The sequence below is a fragment of the Pollicipes pollicipes genome, unplaced genomic scaffold (genome assembly GCF_011947565.3).
Source record: "Pollicipes pollicipes isolate AB1234 unplaced genomic scaffold, Ppol_2.1 Scaffold_4740;HRSCAF=5597_pilon_pilon_pilon, whole genome shotgun sequence".
NCBI lineage: Eukaryota > Metazoa > Arthropoda > Thecostraca > Pollicipedomorpha > Pollicipedidae > Pollicipes > Pollicipes pollicipes.
The window spans coordinates 40,505,081-40,518,301 of record NW_023596545.1 but is presented as its reverse complement, the minus strand read 5'-3'; positions in this window follow the sequence as shown (position 1 = coordinate 40,518,301).

Below are 13,221 nucleotides of genomic sequence, written 5' to 3'. Positions count from 1 at the left end.
TCTCTTCTCTCTCCTCTCTCTCTCTCTCTTCTCTCTCTCTCCTCCCTCTCTCTCTCCTCTCTCTCTCTCTCTCTCTCTCTCTCTCTCTCTCTCTCTCTCTCTCTCTCTCTCTCTCTCTCTCTCTCTCTCTCTCTCTCTCTCTCTCTCTCTCTCTCTCTCTCTCTCTCTCTCTCTCTCTCTCTCTCTCTCTCTCTCTCTCTCTCTCTCTCTCTCTCTCTCTCTCTCTCTCTCTCTCTCTCTCTCTCTCTCTCTCTCTCTCTCTCTCTCTCTCTCTCTCTCTCTCTCTCTCTCTCTCTCTCTCTCTCTCTCTCTCTCTCTCTCTCTCTCTCTCTCTCTCTCTCTCTCTCTCTCTCTCTCTCTCTCTCTCTCTCTCTCTCTCTCTCTCTCTCTCTCTCTCTCTCTCTCTCTCTCTCGTGCACACTCGCCGCCACTCGGCGGCATGACCGTCAGCCGCCGCACGTTTCCACTGCAGGGCGTGCACTGTCCCGCGTCATCACGCGATAAACCACAACAGCGTCGTAACCCAGCGGGCCGGGTCAACAGGGGTCGGCAAAGGCCACCGGGGTCACCCTCAGCAGCCGGCCACCACCGAGCGGCCAGCTGCCCGACCGGCCGAGTCACGAGGCGGAGGCGCCGCTCGCGCACGCCGCGCATGGGGCCGCGCGGCCGCCCGGAGCGAGCAGGGCGGCTGCGCGGCTCCTGCCCTGGACCGGCGCGGCGGCGGCGGTGGCGGTGGCGGCGGCGGCGGCGGCGAGCAGGACTGCCACCAGCCGCGCGCCACACACACGCAGCGCCACGCAGCGTGACCGCGCTGGCGACGGGTGAAGCGCCAGCACGCAGACTGAGCGGACATGCCGCACGTCCGAGAGGCATCGGGCAGTTGGCGACCACCCTGACCGACCGGCCGGCGCCCGACAGCGGCCACTGTGCTGGCCGCCAGCCGCTCGGGCCAGCGCCGAGGGGGGGGGGGGACGACGCGAACCGTGAGGATCACGCGCCGGCGGACGCGCAGGGCACCACCGGTGATGTAGTGGCCAAGCTGCGCGTCTGGCGAAACCAGAGGCACGGGGTTCGATTCTCCGCAGTGCCCGTCCTTCCTGTCAGGGTGAGAGGCACACGACGCCATATAGCCCCAGCAGCTCAGTGCGTCACAAAGCCCCAGTGACGATGGCGCCACACGCGCAGTTCGCGCCCGCCAGCGGCGCTGGACGCCGCCGTCCGAGCCCACACCGCTTCCCAGTCGCCTTCTGACGGCGGCGGCGGCGGCGGCCGCCCGCTCGACTGCGGCGACCTTCAGGCATTGTGAGCGGGGGGTTGTAACTGGCCGGCGCCGGAGATGTCCAACTGGGCCGAGCGCGGTCCGGCGACGCCGGAGCACGACGTCGCGTGTCAGACACACGGCGACAAAACCGGCCGGCATCGCATTACCGCCTACTCCCATGCAGACATAACAATCCAACTGAGGTACAACAGCTAAGCACGTGATGCAACCTGCGATTCGCCGACGCTAATGCACGAGGAGCTATTTATTCCGCTACTCCGCACGACTCCACGAGCGGCTACCATCAGATAACCCATTTGGTAATGCACTGACAAAGCAGATGTGCATCACAACTAAGGCACGTACATCGCTGTTAAAAGCCCGATGTCAAAATTATGTTATCGTAACGGCAATCGTGGACGTTAGAGAACAGACTACAAAGACTTGCATGGGGCCTATGCATACCGCGGGCCAGCAGCAACGCTATTGACCCCCGTCATGTCCCCCGAGCATGCACATTCGCTTCGATGGACAACACGACCATGCTCCGCTCCCTGGTTTAGGGAGGTTAATAATTTTCTTCAGATTCATATACACAACACACATATGAAAGTAGCCTATCAACCGGACTCACAAGAGCGTGGAATCGTTTCGATGCTTCAAACGATTTTCACGCGTCCGTGCTGAACATACACCGAGCACTTACCACGCTTATGTACGTCACTCGGCACATTCAACACGCCAAAGTGGGACAAGGCGTTTGTTCAACAACTCAGCCGCACGACAGGGCTGACTAGATTGTGTGCCTGGCCATACAGAGCCGACCCCACGACGACCGTTCCCACCTTGGGCAAGAAGCACGGCGCCCCGTTTCACCCGACCCCAGCTAGCCGTTGTGCCCGGCTCTTGCGAGCGCCCACCGCTCGGCGCGCGGCGTCCGACGCCCGGGGACCCGGCTGTGACACGGGGTCGTGCCCGGCAGCCGGCTGACGGCAGCCCCGTGCACCGGCCGCCCGGCCGGTGTGTTCCCGAATTCATAGCGGGTGATAGCGGCCCAATCTGACTTGCAAATGGCGCGAGGCGGCGGCGGCGCGGCCGGTCGCCGGCGGACGGCTCCCGCGGGACCGGGCCGCGGATTCGGCCGATACCCGGCCCCGTAAACCTGCCCGACCGAGATACGGCCCGTCCGCCGCCGCCACCCCTTTGTCGGCGGCACGGCCCCGCGCCGCCGACTAACGACAGCGTTACGGGCTCGTAACGCCGCCATCATAATGCCATCGCCGTAAAGCCCAGATGAGGCGCTTTCATGTGTGATTCACATGCCACGGCGGTCGGGCCGGCTGCGGACCGCGGCCGCGGCCACAGCCGGGCCGCCGCCGGCCCCCGCTCCGTGACGCCGACGCCGTTCGTTTCACTCGGAGCCGCCGAGCCGACTTGGCCGGCTCCGGTAACGCGCGCCGAATTGATGTGCATTTAACATGACCAGTTCATTTAGCCAACATCTCCGGGCGAGTAACAGACGCGGTTTATGTCACCATTACTCGGCCCAAATTCCGTGCCACGATAAAATCAATGCCGTTTTATGGATCTATTCGCTTTATCGCTCACATCAAACCCTTTATTCCGTCATAAAAAGATAAGTTGTGGGGTGATATTTGAATTTTGTGGTCGTAAAGGGCGCCAGCGAACTTCTGATGTGTGCTGGTCCAACATGCCGGTGGCGGCGCCGCCCCGCCCCCATGCCCGCCGGCAGCGCGCGGCCGCGCGGCTAGCCGGCGACGTGTCCGGCATCGGAGCGGCACGGCGGCCGCAACGCATGCAAATGGCGTCGCCGGCGTGCGGGCACGGGCCGCGAGCACCGGCGCCGCCGCCGTGTGCACGCGTTCGTGTTTTACGAGCGCGCCCGACCGCAGCCGGCCATGTAGGGGCGACGTGCGGCGGCGGCCGTCGGCGGCGGAGACGACCGGCGCTCCGGGGGAGCGCCGCCGCCGCCGTCGCACCGCTCTGCGGCCGGCGCTCGTCGGCGGCGCGTGGCCGCTCACGTGGCGGCCGGCGGTGCCTCAGAGCGGTGCCGTGGCCGCCGGCCGTCCATCAGGTCGGCTGACGTGTCGGCGGCCGTCGGCGGCCGCTCGTGGCGACACGTGCTCCATCAGGCCGGACAGCCACCGGACACTTCACACCGGGCACCCCATGCCCGACGGTGAGCGGGCAGGACGGCACACGACGCTGGTTGTGCCCCACACTGACAGCGGTGACCGACTGCGGCCCCTCCTCGGGCCTCCGCGACGCCAGGCTAGGCGCCGGGTCCGCAGCCTCCGCTGTCCCCTCACACACAGCACGGGGACAGTGCCAACTGCCCGCGCCGCCCTGACCGCAGCGCCGCCGTCGCCACCGGCCCAGTTATTAGGCAATGATAAGGCCGCGTCTAATGCCGGGTATTAGCGATTTTTTCGCCGTCCGGCCGGCCGCACCATGTATAAAGAGGCGGCCGGCGGCGGCCGGCGACCCGCCACGCCGTGAAAACCCCGTCTTTACACCGGGTAATGGCCCCCGCCGACTAATGCTCACCATCATTTACCGGCGTCGCCGTTTTATGCGGTGAGCTAATAGCGCGGCGACATGACAACTCCACATAAAACGACCGTAAACGGGCCGGCGCCGCCGCCGCCGCGCTGTTTCATTACGAGCCGGCTCAGATTTAGTTTGCTGAGAACGGCGGCGGCCGTGCCGGCAGGTGGGACCGCAGCCGGCGACCGGCGGACGGAGGAGCCGCGCGGCCGCGCGCCAACAGCGCCGCCAGTCGCGAGGTGCGGCCGCAGCCGGCGCCGCTGGCCCACCGTCCGCGGTACGTGCGCAAGGCGCGGCGGACGCTCAGCGCGGTCTGTCACTCGGCTGGTCTGCCAGCGCAGCGGCGGTGCGGCGGCGCGCGGACACCATGCGGCTGGCGACTGCGGCGCGAAGACCCGCCACCGGGCGTGCTCTCACCTGGTGCCGCTCCAGCGACCCCGTAGCGGGGCCGCGCCGTGCGCCGGCTCGCCCAGGCCAAGCACGCGTCGCCGCGCGCGCACCGCCGCCGACCGGTGCGCGCCGCACTCTCCACAGCCGAGCGGCACGACACGCACCCGCACCCTATCGCGCACCGCCGCAGACTGGCCGCGCTGCGAGACGGCGGCGGCGGCGACGCCAGAGCCACCACGCGGCCACGTCGCGAACTAGCAAACGGGCGCCCGGCGCTCGGCTGGGAGCCGCACCGAGCCGAGCCGGCTGCTCGGCAGCGGCGGCCTCCCAGCAAACTTGGCAATTGCCCCCGGGAAGTTTGTCGAGTTTACCGTGGAGAAAATAGAGCCGGAGGCCGAAGCTAATCAAATCGCTTCAGTATGCGGAAAACAGATTTAAGGATGGCAGCGTGGAGGGGAAGGCTCTGCCGCTGTTGGTCGGCTAAACGCAAATATCATCAAAGAAGTTAAGGGCCATCTGCTGACTACGGTGGAAACATATGGGGCGGCGTTCCGTTAACCAAGGCTGCAGGCAATATCTGGCAGATGATCTGAAGTTGCCAGCGATGCACTGCCAGATCCCCGTTTTCCAGAAAATGATATTCTAATACTTGTTACGCACGGATGTCGAACAGCTCCTGTCAACGTAACGCGAATGTCTCTCAGCGCATTTCCTGGCGTGGTAACATACCTTGGAATCGATCAGAAAACTACCCTTCCCCTAAGCGGCTCTTAATCCAAAAGCAAGTCGGACATCGTACATGTAACACTTTCCATCGTCGAAAGGGGTGTCGTCCGTATGACTATACGACTCTCGTACCAACCTCCCTCCTTCCGTTTTCACAGCATGGGGAACATCAGGTAGCATCTGTCAGTGTGTGCATTGGCGCCCGCCCGTCGGGTGGACACTGACTCTCGCGCGCTGTGCACTGGATACAAACACAATCTAACGCAACCCTTCCGCATCGAAATCCGCCCGTGTTGGTGCCTATTCCCAGCAACGGGTCGCCCGGTTCGTACGGGACTGGAAGATCCCGATGGTGCTCGGACGACGCACAAACGAGACAGTCCGTGGCCCAGGAGCCGATAACGTTCACTGACGCCTCAGTCGGGAAATAGGCGGCTCTTTGTCGTCGCTGCGGCGGGGGCGGCCTGGGAGACCCAAAGGCTTCCAGGCGGTAGTTTTACAGGGACAAGAGTGCTATCGTATTCGATGGTAAGATCCAGCGTACGCTCAAAGTGCCGATCCCTCGTCGAATTCAAAACGGCGAAGCAGACCGACTCTGACGACGGCCGGCGGACGGAACGGACGACCGTATCGTTTGCAATCCGCCGACTTCGCAACGCTATACCGCGATGTTTAGTGCTGATTTCCGTGTATTTTTATCGACAAACACCACTGCCGACGACTCGATTGGTAGCGGGTGCTGTCTACTACTACGCCACAAGACAACGCTGCTGCTTTCGAGCCAATGCCAGTGATGTTATGCTTTTTTAAATGACCCCCTATCTATTTCTTTTCACCGTGAGTCTACATTCCTGTTTCGCCACATCAAGTTTGAAAAATGCAACATTCAACGCGACAATTTGTTCGACTTCCCCCGCGTGAGGCTCAGTGCATCCTGGTCTTGTTTTGCAGAACCACCCAAAGTGCTGGGCTGAAAGCGTGACTACTTGTTAAAAAACAGCTCTGATTACGGCCGATATGGCATGTTCGGCGATTTACCACCAGCCAATTCTTCGAGTGAGGTAATAAATGAAGCTGTTCTCCCGCGAATTCAATGAACTGTTATACTATGGCTTTGATTTCTCCCCTATGGCGTTGAGCAAACTGCCCCTTTTCGAGGCGCACTATGGCTTTGGGAATGAAAGCATCATGTGCTTCATGTAACGCACTGGTTCGAACTTCAACCAACAACTTCTCAGTAAAAGGCTCTTGCCCGCTGGGCCAATTGTAAGCGCTCCATTATGCGCACCAATAGAGCGTCGACAGCGTAATTTGGACAGATAATTAAAACTTATTTACTTATCATGTATTGACGGTGCTACAATGGCACTACCCACTGCTATTACTAGGCGTAGGTAGTCCTGCGGTTTCATTTGAGTATGCTTTTGAAATATGCCACACAGGTGAAACACCCTTAAACTCGAACATTTCAATCGTTTTCGACTCCACCAAGATCTTAACCTTGCCGACACGTCAGTGCACAGCACATGACTTCAGCCTTTCACGACTTAAAGAACGACGTTCAGCACGATACCTCGCCAGCAAAGCCAGACTGGTTTCGTGCACGACGTCCTCAACTGCCGGCGCCCTATGACCATCAACGCCCGGGAGGCACTGGTCACACTCACGAACGGCAACAGCGGCCAGCACAGCAGGCGGCCACATGCCGACGACTGCCCGACCGCCGTCCGCCGTTCAGACGGGCCGCGCGAGCCCCGCCGGCCCGGGCGGCACGGACGCCACACGCCAGAGTTCCGTCTGTTTTCATTTTGATGAGCAGCACACTGTGCGTGAGGAGATTGGGCCCAACAGAAAAGTTTGCAACGATCACTTCAGCAGCCGCAGAACAGCGGACGTGTTGCTCCCGTGGCACCTGTTGCTCTCATTCACAGTGCCGTATCACCTTCACGGCCGTAAGAGCTGCTGCAATGCTGGTACCACTGCACCAACAACGCTCTCCCATGGGGTCTACGTCACAGCCAGTGTTTCGCAAGCGTTTTGCAGCGTTTGCGTTCGGATCATTAGAAGTTTGATGGACGACCTTTCCAGCATTCTTTACAATAATTTCTGTACTATGAACGGCGCAACTACTGACTAGCAATGCATTTGAAGACTGTCAAAGTTACCTGACAACCATGAACGCCACGAACCATGATGACTATTCTATGACAGACGAGAAAATATAGAACGTTTAGCATGCAACGCACGCCACATACCTTGCCGTCGTCGCTGGCACTATGGTCACACTGAAAAGAAGAAGGAGATTAGGGTGTCTCATCACTTGCAGCCGGCCTCCAAATATGTCACACATAATGCGCCATAATGACATAATGGCACATAATGTCATCATTCAGCGGCCCTTATGTTCAAATGAATCCTGCACGTTATGGATAACGCCTTCGTGCATGATGCACCTGCAACATGACGACGTAATTAAGGCAACTTAAATGCTGTTCGAATGCTACACGACAGATAGCAATCGATAGCCACGAGACCGAACGATCGCTGAGACATGGAGTAAATCGCCAACGTCCAGCCATCGCGCAGTCGCGACGGCCAGCGGATGACGACCGGACCGCTGCTGGCTGCCTGCCCGTGGCCTTCCCATGTCTCCGAGCCGGGAGCGCCCCTGCTCACGATATGTGCACCCGACATGCATGCATGCACGCCCAGCATACGGCGCGACATGCATGACGACAGACGAAGCCGTATCGCTCCATCGGCACTTAGTCCGGGAGTGGCACCACAGCGTTGCCGTGTAGACTCACGTGGAGGGAGGGGGAGGGGGAGGGGGGGGGGGGGGTCATTGATGGCTCTGTTGCCCGGAATACGAGACCAGGCACAAAAAGGACCCGAATTACACAACCCCACAGCCAATGCTGTCACGTATGGGCACTTGTCTCCGCTCCCTTCTGGCAGTCCTTTCCGCTCCCGCCCGCTCACAGCCCTTCGCCATGCGGTTCCCTGCGTTCTGGACGCAGCCCCGCCTGACTCAGGCCAGCTACTCACGAAGTATCCGTCGCCGGAGCTGTGCCCGCCGCCCTGGAACAAGACAAGGTCATCAGCGTCGCACGCAGGCACCGACAGCTTGCAATCGGCCAGCGCCGAGCGCGACCGCCGATCTCGTCGACAGGGTAGAGGGTTGCCAGCGCGGCCGGTCCCAGCCGCCCCACCAGCGACGGTGCTTCTCTCGTTCCGTGACGACAGGAGCCGCCAGCGTGCGGCGGCTGACAGCCTGCGTACACGGCTGACCGGATCGCCCGGCACCATGGCTCGCTCGACCGCCCTCGGTGCGCCGCCGCCACCGCCGGCGCGCGGTTCGTCGCCCGACCTTGGCGTCGCCAGCGGCCGCGGCCACCGGCTGATGGCCTCCGGCTCGGTCCACCAGTCGAATGACTCGTTTTTCACTGACGGCGCACCGAGCGCCGGGCGACGGCCGGCGCCGGCGGCAGAGCATCCGCCCCCACTGGTCAGCAGGCCGACGCCGCGCCGCCGCCCCGCGCCCGCCGGTCAGCGACCGGTCACTAACATTCGACGTGCTGTGTCACCGGCTGCCGTTCAGAGGCAGGACGACGCGAAGCAAGTCTTGCGTAAAAGGAGAACCGGTAGCCTTCAGCGCTGCCGCCTCGGGTAGCTCGCGATAGGGGAACATTTCACAAAACAGCCGAGGTGGCGTCACGAGCCGGGGCACGAGCGGAGCACGGTACCCCAGTCATCGACCTAGAGCTGCGGGGCCAGCAACGCTGCCGCCACCAGGGCTGACGGCGGGAAACCTGGCCAACCCAATTCGTAACATGTGACACGACGCCAGTTTGGTGGGTGCGGCGGTGAGCCATGCGTGAGCGCGCGCACAACGCACGAGACCCCTCAGCACCCATCTCGGACTGAATGTAAAGCTACGCTGTGCCTACGCCAATCTACCGATCCCCCACCCTCTGGGCCCTGAGACGCACGGGCTCGGTACTAGTCGGTAAAGGAGCGTCCGATGCATCACTGACGTTTTAGGCCCACACTGGGAGCATCCTGGTTTTGCCGGCTTTTTCAAAGCCGACTCGGTCAGGGGCATTGTCCGCGTATGTGCTTAACACCACCCTGACCAGCTTGACAATGCAAATGGCTGACAAGCCGCCAATCCCCACCATTCGATTTATGACGTGGGATTTGCTCAGCTCACCGCCTCCCCCCTTCCCCCCCCCCCCCCTCCTCCCCAGCGTGACCGCGATGAGCCGAAAGCTGTGTACGTCTCGGGTATCTTGAGAGTTAAAACGCTGATTTCGAGTGTAACGACTGCTTAAGTCCTGCTGCTATCCAGCATTACTGGCTGTGATCCTATATCACACCTGCCATCTTGACAGCTGTCACAGATTTATTTTATTAGTCCCACGACCTTAGCGCCTTGCAATGCTCACGCGTAATTATTGATTCAAATGCAAAAAAAAAACTAGCGGTTTCTAATGGCACGGACGACCAGCACGGCACCGTAATAACATCGTCATAAAGTAGTCAGTACATGCAACCCGGCTAATGTCACGACGACTGCACACTAGCCCACTCAAGTACGATTGCCAGGCACGCTAGCCAACCCAAAGGTCACACTGCACGCTGTCGCGATACATCCAAAGGCCATCTGTCACTCTTTGCCACAACACAAATGGCAATGAATCTGCCGAACCCTTTTAGCGGCGACGGCGCGGCTGTGAGGCGGCGTCACCGGGGCTGTGCGTGGGACCGGCGGCGGTCGGCCGGCCGGGGACAGGGGGGGCAGGGGGCAGGGGGCAGGAGGCGTACCTGGGTGCGGCCGTCGCTGCTCCTCCGGCGCCGCAAGGCGGCCGCCGCTAGGCCGGCCGGCGCCAGCGGCTCCAACGTCTTCAGGCCGCGACGCTCGGCGTGCTTCACCGCCCGCTGCAACGACCGGGCCGCAGTCAGCGCACGGCACGGCACGGCCGCGTTAGCGGCAACACAGCCGGAGGCCACCAGCCGCACGGGCCGGCGGCCGCTCCGCAGACGGGCCAGCCGCGAGCGGGCACAGCGCGGCCCAGCACCGCGGACACAAGACCGGCGGACACGCGGACATGGTGACACGCACGGCGGAGGCACGTCGTCACCGTGTGGGCCCGGCAGCGCAGCGCGACCGGTGGCGCACCACCACACATCAAACACACCAGACATCGCCAGCACGGCCGCCTGAGCAGAAAATCACTGGGAGCAGCCCGACAGAGTCACACGGGGAAGGCAATAACCATGAATCAATGGGTGCAGTCCTATGCCGAAAGGTCTCTGGGAACGGGCACAATTCACGACCACTCCAGATCATGCATCAACGGCGCTGGAAACGACACCCAGCCCAGCTCGTGTTTGGGGACGGTTCAACGCCCCCGCATCGCCGGCAATGTATGAGCCGGCGCTGGCGGGCGACGGGCGGCTCCAGCGCGAACAAGACCCGGCTGCCGTGGGATCACCTGCATCCGCCGAGGCGCTGCCCCTGCGGTCGCCAGGCATGCGCCGGCGCCCATCGGGCCGAAGGCCGGCTGAGTCATGCCATTCAGCCACTGTTTATGGCCGGCAGACTCGTAGATAGCGCGCCGGCGTACTATTACTGCGGCCGGCGGCATGCAAATGCTCCGTGCAGGGCGGATCCTTCACTCGGACGGCACGTTAGCGGCCCGGGCCTGCGCTTAATCGTGGGAGACAAGGTCAGGCGGCGGCGGAGGACGCTGCGGCAGGTGCCCGCCGCAGCGCCGGCCGGCGCCGGCAGGGCGCACCGCTGCGCGTGCCGACTCGCCGAGCAGGCACGAACAGAGGGGATGGGGGATACGTCTTAATGGAGACGGCTTCTTAGATGTGTGGCCCAACGCATCGTTCTGGTTGATACTGACCCCATCACCTCGTGTAGCGCAAAGTGTTTCACATAAGTGTTTTTCCAAACAAAGGTTTGGGTGAAAAGTGTTTGCGCATCATGCAATGCCATGACACGGCCGCCCCGTTTCGGCCCGCCTGTCCCTACCAATGGACCGGCGACCGCCCTTATCGAGTCACATGAGTGCGTCATGGAATGGTAGAATGCTTACCGACGGTACGGCAGTCACACGGTAACCATGTACATGAGCTGCATCTTGCTCTGTCACATTCAATTTAGGTATAACCATGCAGCATAATAGGCAGCGTCATATCCAGAGATACACCAGCATCACATTTGGATGCTTGATGTAGGATATGCTTACAACCACAGGTAAAACATGCTCTTGTATCCATGGCAATGTGACATGTGACACATGCACCAGCTTGCCTGGGTTTGTAAGACCACTCATGCGACTTGGGAGAGACCCTCTGAGATACATTAGTTTAAACACAGGCCTGCTTGATCTGATCAAAAGCTATTTAAAAAAAGAAAAATAGGTTTCAAGTTCCTGTTCTTTTTTAACGTGTCATGCTCATGCCTATATCCAAAATGACCTCCAATAACCCAGGAGGCAATTATGAAAAGGGCAAAATGTAAACAAAATACTGCAAAGAGAAAAAGAGAGCCTTAAAGTACTCCATTTTCTGGATATTTCATCTGTATACCTTTACATATGTCAGGTCAATGGCTATTTTCTTCAATACCAATACAATACCAATCATCAAAACAAGACAGAAGCAGACAAATATTCTACACTACAGTGCAAAGGCAACACACAACACCTGTGTGTTACCAAATGTCATATCAAGGTGTGATAGCCACTTGGGCATTATGATGCACTCAGCTACTGGGGCTTTGTGTTATCATGTACTGCAACAGGACATTTCAGTCCTGCAGATGCACTGCTTGATCTGAGCTAATGGCAGGCTGAATGCATGCAGAACATTATGGAATATGTTTAAAACATAACTACAAACAAATATAAACCATTTGAAAACACAAAAACATAAAGAGAGCATTTATGTTTCAGAAAACACAAAAACATAAAGAGAGCATTTCTGTTTCAGTATTATTCAACACTGGTGATCCTGCATTACGGCATTTCTACATTTAGGTGACACTTCAAAAGGAGAATTCTTCAGTTACCACCCACCACATAATTGCTGCCCTAGTCTGTAATCTAAATGCTTTGAGGATGGCCTGAGTGAGTTTGCAGGGTCTTTTGCCTGCAAGCTTGTGCAGAAAGTGGCGGGCCTTGCTACCAGCACAGCTTTGATACTCCATAAAAATCCTATGCAGCATTGTGGTGCTGCAGAACCCACAAACCCTCCAATGAGTTGCTCACAATCAGGACACTATTGTTACCACTACTGTCAGGCTTAATGTTATCACTTCAATGAGTGGCTCCCACTAAGCACACTTTTACTATCATTATTGTCAGACTTCATGTTATACCTCCAATGAGCACTCAAACTCAGCACACTATTATTATCATTATTGTCAGACTTCATGTTGTACCTCCAATGAGCACTCAAAATCAGCACACTATTATTATCATTATCATCAGACTTCATGTTATACCTCCAATGAGCACTCAAACTCAGCACACTAATCATTATTGCCAGACTTAATGTTATACCTCCAATGAGTGCTCAAACTCAGCATACTATTATTATCATTATTGTCAGACTCAATGTTATACCTCCAATGAGCACTCAAACTCAGCACACTATTATTATCATTATTGTCAGACTCAATGTTGTACCTCCAATGAGCACTCAAACTCAGCACACTATTATTATCATTATTGTCAGACTTCATGTTATACCTCCAATGACCACTCAAACTCAGCGCACTATTAATATCACTTTTGTCAGACTTCATGTCAAATTCTTCTCGCAATAACCAAACCATGCTGATGGAGACCACTAAGGACAACTCATATTTTGATGGCACTATGTAGCCACATGACACCCCCAAGCATTCACTTCAACTCATACTAAATGTATGGAGACAAGGTTTTTCACTCAGCACCAGCTTGCATGCCCTTGGGCCAGCACACAATGGCAAGCTCATGATTCCATGTGCATATGTATATGAAAATGGAAGATGGCTTTTTAGATTATAACACATATAGATTATAGGCAGCTGATACATACAGCAGCACATGACAATATATATGACAGCATAATAACATAATATGGCATGATAAGACAGCATGCTGGCACATTTATCACACTGACACTTAATGAAAATTCACACTGAGCTTGAAAAAATGCAAAGATATCAGTGATGCAAACAAAAAGTCCTTAAAAAAGAACATCTATTTAGAGGGTAA